The 11,095-nt window shown below is 36.2% G+C and overlaps 1 long non-coding RNA gene across 1 annotated transcript; it reads right to left on the reverse strand.

The window, feature by feature from the left end:
• Window positions 1–636: 636 nt before the first annotated feature.
• Window positions 637–10,192, reverse strand: LOC107837031 (uncharacterized). The gene is made up of 3 exons (XR_001663004.1): window positions 10,018–10,192; window positions 7,678–7,681; window positions 637–647 (listed from the first exon to the last, which is right to left on the reverse strand). It is a non-coding gene; the product is annotated as an uncharacterized LOC107837031 (long non-coding RNA).
• Window positions 10,193–11,095: the final 903 nt, after the last annotated feature.

An 11,095-nucleotide genomic window follows, 5' to 3' on the forward strand; every position in this document is an offset into this window, starting at 1 on the left:
TCAGCTTCTGGTGCGACGTAGCGCAAATAAACAGCTTTTCTTACTTTTTCTGCGACTTACAGTAATTATTGAACAATAATGAAACAATGGCTTGATTATGTATTTTATGAAAGCATTTTAGATGCAGCAGGGAAACCAGACGACAAACATATCGTAGACTATAAAGGCTACAGACGCTTTAGGCATGTTTATGGTGTTTCATAGTAATATTATACACATAAAAAGGAAACAGCAGTAACAATGCCTATTTTATAAAACTCTCTCTTATGTCCTCTGCTTGCTAGCATTGGGATGCTATACCTTATTGTCTTTACTAGCAGTTAGCTTTGCTCCAGCTTACCTTAAAATCTACATACTACAAAAACATTTATAGAGTACAAAAAAATATCCAGATATTACAGATGGGAAATTAACCTAAAATAAATCAATTAGACTAAAGAAGTGCTAAATTACTATGTAGCTGTTTGACTGTAGACCTGGGATGAACTCTTCGTTATTCGACGATGTTTGGAACTGTTAGCGTCTGCATGATCCAAGTGACTTTAGCATTCGATTCTTTCTATGGAAGTGTCCAAACTCTCCTTAAACCGGTCGTTCATACTGAATGATGAGACCATAACCAGATTTTTGTGTGAACTGTTTGCTCTCTTTGTAGTGAAGAGAGGTTTTTTTATTTTTCCTTATTGCTGCTCAGCTCTCACTCTCAGTGCTCAGAACTGTGTTGTGATTGGCAGAATGACGGGTTGCCTTCTCAAAAACAGGATAAATATCAACAAAGAGGAGGAGCAGCATCAGCAGATCCAAGCCGAGACATTGTATTTCTACTTTGGTTTTGTTTGCTAGATATGCTGGCAGTGTTTTGTTCTTTTTTTTTTTAGTTAAATAAAAATGAGAAGTTTGATTAAAAAATTTAGTGAAAAGTAACACGAACTTTTCTCATAAGCCCTTGTTACTTTTGACAAGGCAAAAGGATTTACTAACATAGAACACGTTCATATTTGCTAAATTAAGCTAAAATATAAGGCTACTTATGATGACAAATTAATAATTATTTGGGAGCCAAAAGAGTCAATTCTCTGAAAAGAGACAAACTTCCCATCACTAATATGTATTTGACTGAAAATTGGTTTAAAAGTCAAATGTGATTTATTTAATTATGTTTGTTTGTTGCAGAACGTTTGAGTTTGTTCTTCAGTTTTTATCAGAATAGCATCCATATATGGCTCAGTTTATACAGTTGCTTGAACTCATTTTTGTGAGTGCATTTTCTTTAAAATTGTTTTCAAACTTACATTAATGCCTGAGGAAAAACAAGCTACGCTTTTTCAAACCCTCTACATACTGTAGTAACATTAAAACCAAAATCACTTTGTGAAATTACACCCAGTTCACATCCTGTAGATCGTTCATGTAAAGACAAAAAAATGTAAATGTCATAATTCAAACATGAACTGCGTTTCTCAGTCTCATAACAATAAAAGCTCTGGCATTTTTTTCTATGAAGAACCTGTTTCATATGTTAAAACACTAAAGGAAAAGCAAAAACAAAGGGATCTTTACATTTACTTTGAGTTTAGGGGAGAAATACAGGCAGAAGATAAATAGTGAAACACGATTGTAAAGAAACTGCTTGTTTTACACAAAGCTTTGCCAACTACCAGCTGTTTGTCTGTAGTTCAAATATTAACAGGAGTTAATAGCAAAAATAACTTTGGCTGCAAGAAAGGAAAAACTATGATGGCGTATTAGGAAAGATAGAAAACAAAGAGTAAATTTTTCCCAAATAACTCCAATTTTTGAGATTAATCACAGAAAATTTTTAGAAAAACAAATACATTTCTGAGCTCCAAAGGTCGAAAATTTTAAAGAAAAAACTCAGATTTTGAGATCTCAGAAATTACTTTGTTTCCTAGAAAATTTCTGAGTTTGAAAAGTCAAAAAGCTGTGAGGAAAAAAAGGCAAAAAAATGAGATCTGAAGCAAGGAAAACAAGAACATTTGTGAGATCAAACTGTCAAAAATACGCAAGAAAAAAATCTGAAATTTTTAGATTACTCTTAGAAATATTCAAAAAAAAAGTGGAATTTTCTGAGTTTCAAAAGTCAAAAAGTTTGGAAACTCCAATGATTTCTGAGATTTTATTTTAAAATTTTAATTTAAGATTAACCTCAGAATTTTTAAGCAAATTTTTAAGCTTTCAAACTCAGAAATTTACAAGTTTCTGAGATTAATATCAAAACAATTTTTTTAATTTACTCCTCTCTTTCTCCTATGCATAATGGCCCTAATACGTCGTAGAAAACAGGCCCTATCTGCTCATATTTCGGATATTTGAGCGTGCTTCAGCGCTTGGTTTCTTGACGTCACTGAGGATGTTTGGTTATTTAGAGAGCAGCTCCTGGCTCCTCTAACTCGTGGAAAAGCTGCTTTCATGGTGATGGCTAACAGGCTCTACACCCACTGCTCCCATCATCCCGCTGACTTTCTCATTTCTGTCAATCTAAACATAAATACTGCATAATCTACCAAAACTTGTACACATTAAGAATTACCCTTGCTTCATATTCACAGCATATTTTGACATCAAAGTTCTGTTTACATTTCACAGATGTATATTTTAATATTTTTGAAATACATCAGCTCCATTAGTTAGTTTTTGTATTTTTTTAAATGGTTTTTCTTATTTCTTCTCTTTTAAGATTAATATTTTTTAAACCAGACTGACTGACTTGACTACATCGACAGTTGGGGAACGTTTATACTATCAAGGCACATCATTTTTGAATAGTTTTATCATAGGATTTAAATAAAATATACTAAGGTACATAGCCTGTCTACTCCAACAGGTACAAATGAACCAGTGCAACTAATTTGAACACATTATACACAAGTGGTTATACACAAAACACACTTGATGATGTCATTATTTAAAGAAACGTAAATGCTACTAACACTCAGTGTATTGCATGAAGAAGACGCATGTACAGGTTGTCCTGAGGAGAGTCAGGGTTTACAGTCTTAGCAGTGATTGAGGACGTACTTAATGGCACAATGCAATGACATTGACACACACTAACATGCATACAAATACACTCTCACATTTCCTGCAGTCGAATTCAGCCTGATGAGTCATGCAGTCAATGTCTTTGGTTGGGTAAGGCAGGTCAATAAGAAATTTTATGTAACAGGTGTCCTCTAACAGTGAAAAATAATAAAACAGATCAATATATGGTTTTTGTTGCTATGGTGCTGTCAACATTCACATCAAAAACCTTTTAAAGACGCTAAATTTGTATCAGGTACTCTGTTTCTCTTAATCACTAAATACATTAAAAAAGAGACGCTGTGAAACCGTGTTACCTAAAAAGTAAACAGCATGTTAAAAAGTTAAAGGAGTTATGTCACACATCTACAAAAGTTGTAACAGATTTTCATTGGCATAAATTGTTTTCTCTTTGTTATCACAGGCTGAGTTTTCATGAAAAATGTGCACAAAACTTTGCAGATATTTGACCATTTTGCCACAGCAGTGTTTCCATTAAATAAGAAACACAATAAAAATCACATGTGAATAAATTTATTAGTGTGATGTCATTAAAAAACATGGTGTATCATCACCCTAAAACTACTTCCTGTCTCGTCGTCTTTGTCGTTTCCGGCAGTAGTAACATTCAGTCACATGACTTTTGCGATGCAAAAAAAAAAGTGTTTCCATTGTGATTTTGCAAAGTATACTGATTTTGAAAACTCGCACAAAAACTTTTAATTTTTCTTTTATTCGGCATGCTTCAATTCAGACATTTCATTTTTGTAATTCCAATATATGAAACACAGCTACTGGGAAATGAAAGAATCAGTTTGGGGCCAAACTCTGACCCCTGTGGAACTCCACCAATAATCTCTAAGCTTATGTTCATAGATGCTCTTGATGTTTTCTGAACTCCGAATGTTTTCTGAAAACCTTTTATCTTTTGGTCGTTTATACTAATTAAATGCAACCACACACAGGCAGAAAATGTTGACGTCGCACAGCAACACTTTATTTATGAAGGTAAACAAAGAAATAATTGACACCATTGTCTATGGATGGATTTTAAAATCATTGATTAATGGGAGCCAAAAGTATTGCTATAAGATCACAAGACGAAGTTGATAAAAAACAAACATTAAGTGTCATCACTGGTTGGTTCAGTAATTATGTCCAGGTTACCTGAGTTTGACTTCTGGTGGAAATTTATGACCAATGACTCAAGTCAATGACTTAAAAGTCGGATAAATTAAGACTGCAAACATTTTGAAAACTATTGGATACGTATCTGATTTATTACCATAATGGAATTAAAAAGCAAATTTTTAGGGAGGTGAAAATATCAGCAGTGGGTCGTTAAGACGGCAATGAGAAAGTCAGATATGGCCAAAGAAAAAAAAGAGTAAAAACCAAACAATTAGATTTGTGTGTGTGTGTGTGTGTGTGGGGTGTGTGTGTGTGTGTGTGTGTCCAAATATTTATATATATATATATATATATATTTTTTTTTTTCCTTTAGCATAGTTTTAGTATTATCTACGTGAATACGCAGTGAGTCAGAGACACTGGAAGAAAGTGATTTTGGTGGAAAATGTGACTCATATTTTTATTATCTTCTTTCCTTGAGACGGTTGGTGGGTCTGATTATTTGAAAAAAAAATTTAACAATCACCACACAACCTTCAAAGACAGTTACTTCTGCAGAACCATCAATCATAACACACAATAACTTGGTTTTTGTTGCAAATGTGGAGGAGACTAGATTAATGTTATATAAACTGGCTGTGTATTACATAAGGAAGTTATATTTAAAAAAGAAAACTTTTATAAATGTAAGTGATATTGTAAAAAACAAGTCTGGTATGGAGGACTGAGCTTTCTGAATAAAAAGCATAATGTATGAGAATAAACTTGTCCTGATGAACAAACAGTGGGATCCAGTTTGACTTAAAAAAAAGAACAATAAACATGTAACGTGTTTAGGAACAGAGAACCGTTTCTGCTGGTTTATATTTCAAGGATTATGTAGACAGATTACCAAACAGGGAATTTTATATTATAATTTCTGAACAGAAACATGGTTGTACTGAAAACCTGCTACCAGAGAAATGACCAAACTTCAATGGAAAAACTGACTGAGCCGCATTTTACGTCAGATGAGCGAGATAAAATCGACCCCATGGTGGTTCCATATTATCCTTTTTCATGAAATCCCAGGGACATCAAATCAAAACCTGGTTTTGGATCATGACAGCTGCTGAAGTTTCCCCCGCCTCCACCTTCTTCAAATATAACAAAATTATTGTCGATCGACTCAACTGCATCTCTGCAGCAAACAATTTTGTTTGTGCTGCTTTTGCTTTGAAGGTTTTAAAGTTCAAATGAAACAAAGTCAACAAACACCAACCCACACTACCCAATTTTACCAAAAAAATTGGTGTTAAATATTTGTGCTATGTTTGTGCAGTAAAATTTTCATTTGTCCTGATATTTTAAAGATATTAATAAAGGAGTTCACAGAGGTCATCAGAGGTCAACCAACCCCCTGCTCACATTTACAAATTCAAACCAATTTCTGTCTGGTTTGTGAAGCAAAAGTTTTCATTTGTGCTGCTTTTGCTTTGAAGATATTGATGACCTCTGGAAATATTTTCATCAATATCTTTAAAATTATAGCAGCACAAACAAAAATGTTTATTGTACCAACATTAAACGCCAATTTTGTTAAATTTGAAGAAGGTGTGGGAACCAACTTCATGTCAAAACAGGTAGAGTTCAGACTTTCTCTTTAATCAGAGTAAAAGTTTCATTTTAAACAAAAACTCCTAATTTATTATAATATATTAATTAACATTTCAACAGACTGAATGAATAGTTTCAATCTAATTATGATCCTAAAGGACAAATGCTTGAATTTTAGGAGACTTTTAAATATTCACAGCTGCTGAAGATGGATGTTTCTGGATAAACACTGTATAATTTATGAGCTGCTTTAGTTTTTCCTTCATAATTCATCGAGTGTAACAAAATGCTAATTAGGTTAATTCAGATTTAACTATGTTTTGGACTTATGAGGAGACAGTAAAGTGTTTCTCAGGGTGAGTTTTTGGTCACCTCATCTCCAGGTCTTTGTTTTAACTAAACAATTGAATCACCAAACTTTCTAACTCCGTCTTTATCAACAATTATTGTTCCTTTGATGAAATTTCACATACATAAAAATATTTATGTGTGCATGGAAGCAGTATGTTTTTTGACTAGACCAGCTTTTGATAATTTTGTATAAATATGTGAATCATTGTTTTTGAAAGAATAATCATTCCCCTCCCAACTCCAGTATTACTGAGCAGATAATCTCAGGTAAACAATTTAATTCTGCATCTTCTGAACATGTCCCTGAAAAATAAAGCCAGATAAACGTTTGCTGCATTGTGGTGCCTTCAACCCCCTCAGGTCAATGTACCTGCTTACAACCAACTTCCACACAAACACAGATTAACTGAATAACAGTTGGAGGGCAGAGAATGATTACTCAGAGCTTTATTTTGTCACATCGCTCTTCATCCTCTTAGCTTTATTTCTTTGCTGATTACTTGTTGCAGTTCCCAGTGAAAGAGAGGCAATGCTTCACTTTGATTTCAAAATTTAAAACAGTTTAAAGGTGAACAACTAGCTGCTAAACCCAGGAATGAGGCAGTAATTAGGCCAGAGCTTTAAGAGAAAAATGAGTTTTAGAGTTTGCACTGCAGAGATAGAAATCTTATCAAGTATTTTTTCTAGCTAAATATCTTAGCACACTTGAAATAAGACAAAGCTAACTTATACGTAACTTTTCATCAAACTGAAAAATTCCTCAATATCGATGAAAAAGTCCCACTGGCAGATTTTTTTCCATTTAAAACATGAAAACTGATGTTATAAGTTAAATAATCTGCCAATGGAACTAGTACTTTGTCATCAACATTAAGGAATTTCTGACTTAAAACAAGCTACTGTTTCTTACTAAAAAGTTACTTGTAAGTTAGTTTTGTCTTATTTAAAGTTCACTAAGGTATTTGCACTACAAAGTAGACTAAATATACTTGGTAAGGTTTTGTGTTTTTGCAGTGTGTTCACACCAGGAGAGTCCTTTGATCCTGTTGTTTGGTCTGGAATAAAACCAGAATTTTTAAGAAATATATACATCTTTGGTCTGGTGTAATTTGCTTTCAAACTGATCGGACTACAATTTCTAAACAAAACCATGTGGGTCACCATCAGTGCTTCTATTTGACCCAGAAAAAACACAAACCTCTGACCAAAGCAAACATGCTAGTTTAGCACTAGCAAGAGAAATGGCCCGGTCTTTTACCAGAAACAAAAAATAAATCCTGTAACTAATAAAATCTGATGCTACTCCAGTTTTGTTTACATTTTGTGAAGAAGGAAGATCTGCTGGACCTCAGAGGTCTTCATGTCATTCCCTCCAGTGATTCCTTGTGCAGCGCCCCCTCAGGCAAGGAGGTGAACAGGTTTTTCAATTCATTTGGATCATTTGACACAGTGCAGTGTGAAAGTGAACCGCACCAGCTGAAAACGTAGCAAATGTTGCAGTTTGGGTCCCCAATCTATCAGAGTCTACCAGACTATCAGGTGTGAAAACAACCTAACACACCTCCACTAAAGTCCTGAATCATCCCTGATTCTTCACAAATGTCCTTCTGAACAATCAAACTGGAAAAGCTGTAAAAAAGTTCAGCCCAGATCCAACAGTATTAAACGTCACCAGTTGTTTTCTCATCTTTCTCGCGTGGTTTCGGAGGATTTTCGGCCCGCTCTTCTTTCACCTTCGCTCAGCGTTTGCTCGCAGCAGTTTGGACCAAGCTTCAGCTGTCGAACAGATGGCCTCACATTTGACTCCAGAACACGTTGGTGCACTTTACTGTGTGATTAAGGCTACAAGTGTTTTGCCACTTAACCTCCCAGCCTTGTTGGTCAAGCTCTATTGGATCTCTGTGCTGACCAGCCGACATGGCTGGAGAGGTCAATCCTTTTTAAGAGGTCATCAGCTGAATCTGTCACGCACAGGTCGCTGACCACTGAGGTTTAACACCGCCCATAATACAGATAAAGATGAATGCAGCACAAAATTAATTAGACATAGAATACCAATGAAAGACGTTGAGGAAGTGAGATCTCCAAAACATTCTGCTATTATATTCTGTATTTTGACCAGGCCAACCCGGCTGGAGATGGTCAATCTGCTAAGTCGGCCAACGACTTAGTGACATCAGCCCAAACACAAGTCAACTATGATTTCTGATGAGGCAGGCATGAGGACCGGGAGACTTTCAACCAAACTGAAACCTGCTTGAACAGGAAATAATATCGAAACAAAGCAAAACTGACATAAAGCAGAAATATGAGTGAAAAGAGATAAATGTTTAATTCAGTTTCAAAAGTTTTAAAGTCCCATGCTGGTCTTAAAAACAGAACTCACATTTTAAAAAGACAAACAGTAATTCAGAGTTTTGCTACGTTTGTTCTGCTACACATAAATTCTGTAAGAAATTCATGTTTATGAGCTGGTCTTTTATGATGTGAGCATTATGCTGTTTTCAGCACAATAAATATGCTTTAAATCCATCCTCTGACTTCTCTGTGCAGATATTTAAGATCATATAAGAATGAGTAATTGGTCCTGCAGAAGGAGAGTTTTTACTGTCTGAAAGACTTGCTGAAAGAATGATGTTATTTGTTTTTCACAGTTTGGGTAGACAAAGCAAACATAAGAGACATACTAAAATGTGATGTTCTGCAATGGAAAACCTTGTTTATAATCCATCATTGCACCAAAATGCATCCGCAGCTGTTATGGCTGCTATGGAGAAAATGGCAATTTGTGATAAGACGACAAACACAGCAGTTTAAATCTTTCATGCTCACACTTGAAAGCTTAATTTTCTCCCAGTCACCTCCACCATCTTCCCAGCATCACACTTCTCTTTGTTAATCTAGAGGTCAGCTGTCTACTTTCACCAGTATTCCAGTCTCATGGGGAAATTAAGGCAGCCAGATTATTTTTCCTTCTATCATTCAGTAGCTGCATTCATCATCTAACATAAAAGTAATAGAATATGATTGTAGCCGTCCAGCTTCCTGCCAAGTATCACAGGCTGCAGGTTAATGGGGGTCAGGTACTGGTTGTTGTCTTGATGGCGCCTCATTGGTCAATTTCCCATTATCATTCCTTTGAAAAATGGCTCGCTCTTTCTTGCTACCCTGTTTGACTCATGGGTCAAAGGTTTCACGCTGTAGCCCATCAGTTGGCATCCAGGTCCTTGTTTTTCATCTTTATATTAAAAAGAGAAGAAGTTTGACTGATTATTCAGAACATATCACATAAAACATGACGTGAGAAACTTCCCAAATGTTTTTCTGGCTGCGCTTGAGCTTGACGCTCAGTTCTGATTTTTTTGCACACGACTAACTAAATGCAACAGCAGTCAGTTGTTTTCGGAAAAATGAGCCGTTTCAAAAACATTCCAAATGTAACGTCACAAACAGCACCCAGCTACCCCAGCAAAGTGCAGCCCGTTACCTAGCAACCCCAGTAAAGGGCAGCCCGTTACCTAGCGACCCCAGCAAAGTCCAGCCCGTTACCTAGCAGCCCCAGTAAAGTGCAGCCCGTTACCTAGCAACCCCAGTAAAGGGCAGCCCGTTACCTAGCGACCCCAGCAAAGTCCAGCCCGTTACCTAGCAGCCCCAGCAAAGTGCAGCCCGTTACCTAGCAACCCCAGCAAAGTCCAGCCTGTTACCTAGCAGCCCCAGCAAAATCCAGCCCGTTACCTAGCAGCCCCAGCAAAGTCCAGCCTGTTACCTAGCAGCCCCAGCAAAGTCCAGCCTGTTACCTAGCAGCCCCAGCAAAGTCCAGCCTGTTACCTAGCAGCCCAATCTGAGCTCCAGCATGTTTGGTCAGCTGGTTTTACCGCTGTATGTGCAGTACTGTACAATGGCTGCTGGAAAAGCATGTTTTGTTGTTGACACACCATCCAGAAACCACTTGCTGTAGTCTTGTTGGTTGTACAGGAGGCCCACCTCTGCTTTTTGAAGATGTACGGTTGTATAAGTTTATAGTGCAAGTGTAAACGTTTAGTTGGGAGTGTGGCCAGCAGCTGCTTATTTATATTTAAAGTGACCAGAGGCCCTAAAACAGCTAAAACAAATCACTTCAATGTAGCAGCTAAAACATATTTTAATGTAAACCTGCAGCCAGGAAGCCTGGAGAAGTTCACTTAGTGTCAGTGTTCCTGAAGACTGAATCATTAGTGATGGTGAAACGCAGCAAGTCCTTCTGATCTGAATGAAGTTCAGGTGGTACAAGTGTAAATAAAGAAGCTTAGTGCAAGATTAATGGACTGGCTGTTTACTCTCTGCCATGACCGAGTGGCCTGTCGCCTCCTGTGGCAAAATTTAACAAGAATTTTGCGATGAGCTCCTAAACCAAAAGATAAACAGCTCTCATTTGGCATAAAGACAAAACCCCATAAATGTCAATGTTTCAATTTTCAAAATATCCCAGATGGTGGAAAACAAGAAAATGAATCATCAGTCTAAACTTTTTACCATTTGGGCCAAAGTTGCTTCAAATTTGGGTCTTCGTTCCCAACAGAAATAATTTTGTCACTTTTGTTTTTACCAGTTTTAAACAGGCGATATTTTTAGTTAAACATCAGTCAGTTCTTTGCATGAAAACGATCTGTAAACCACCGTAGATATGAAACACAGAAGGGTGCCACATGTTTGCTTATTATTCTATTCTCAGCATCCGCAATAGATTAAGGAGTCATTTTTGTTGTGTTTTGCAAACTTTAAAGGATAGATGTACAGAAGTCCTAATTTAGGTAATTTGTGCTGGTTGACTGTTGTCCAACTCTCTGTTAACGTCAAAGAAAGTAAAAGAAGAAAAATATGGCTAATAAGAGACAAAAACTGTCTTGTTTGTAAAAATTTCTATTTTTAGAATATTTGGAAATTCACCCTAAAAACGACAAACTGTGTCAAAACTAGTACCATTGTTGCACTGAGG

This window comes from Poecilia formosa, unplaced genomic scaffold (assembly GCF_000485575.1).
Source record: "Poecilia formosa unplaced genomic scaffold, Poecilia_formosa-5.1.2 Scaffold106, whole genome shotgun sequence".
Taxonomy (NCBI): Eukaryota; Metazoa; Chordata; class Actinopteri; order Cyprinodontiformes; family Poeciliidae; genus Poecilia; species Poecilia formosa.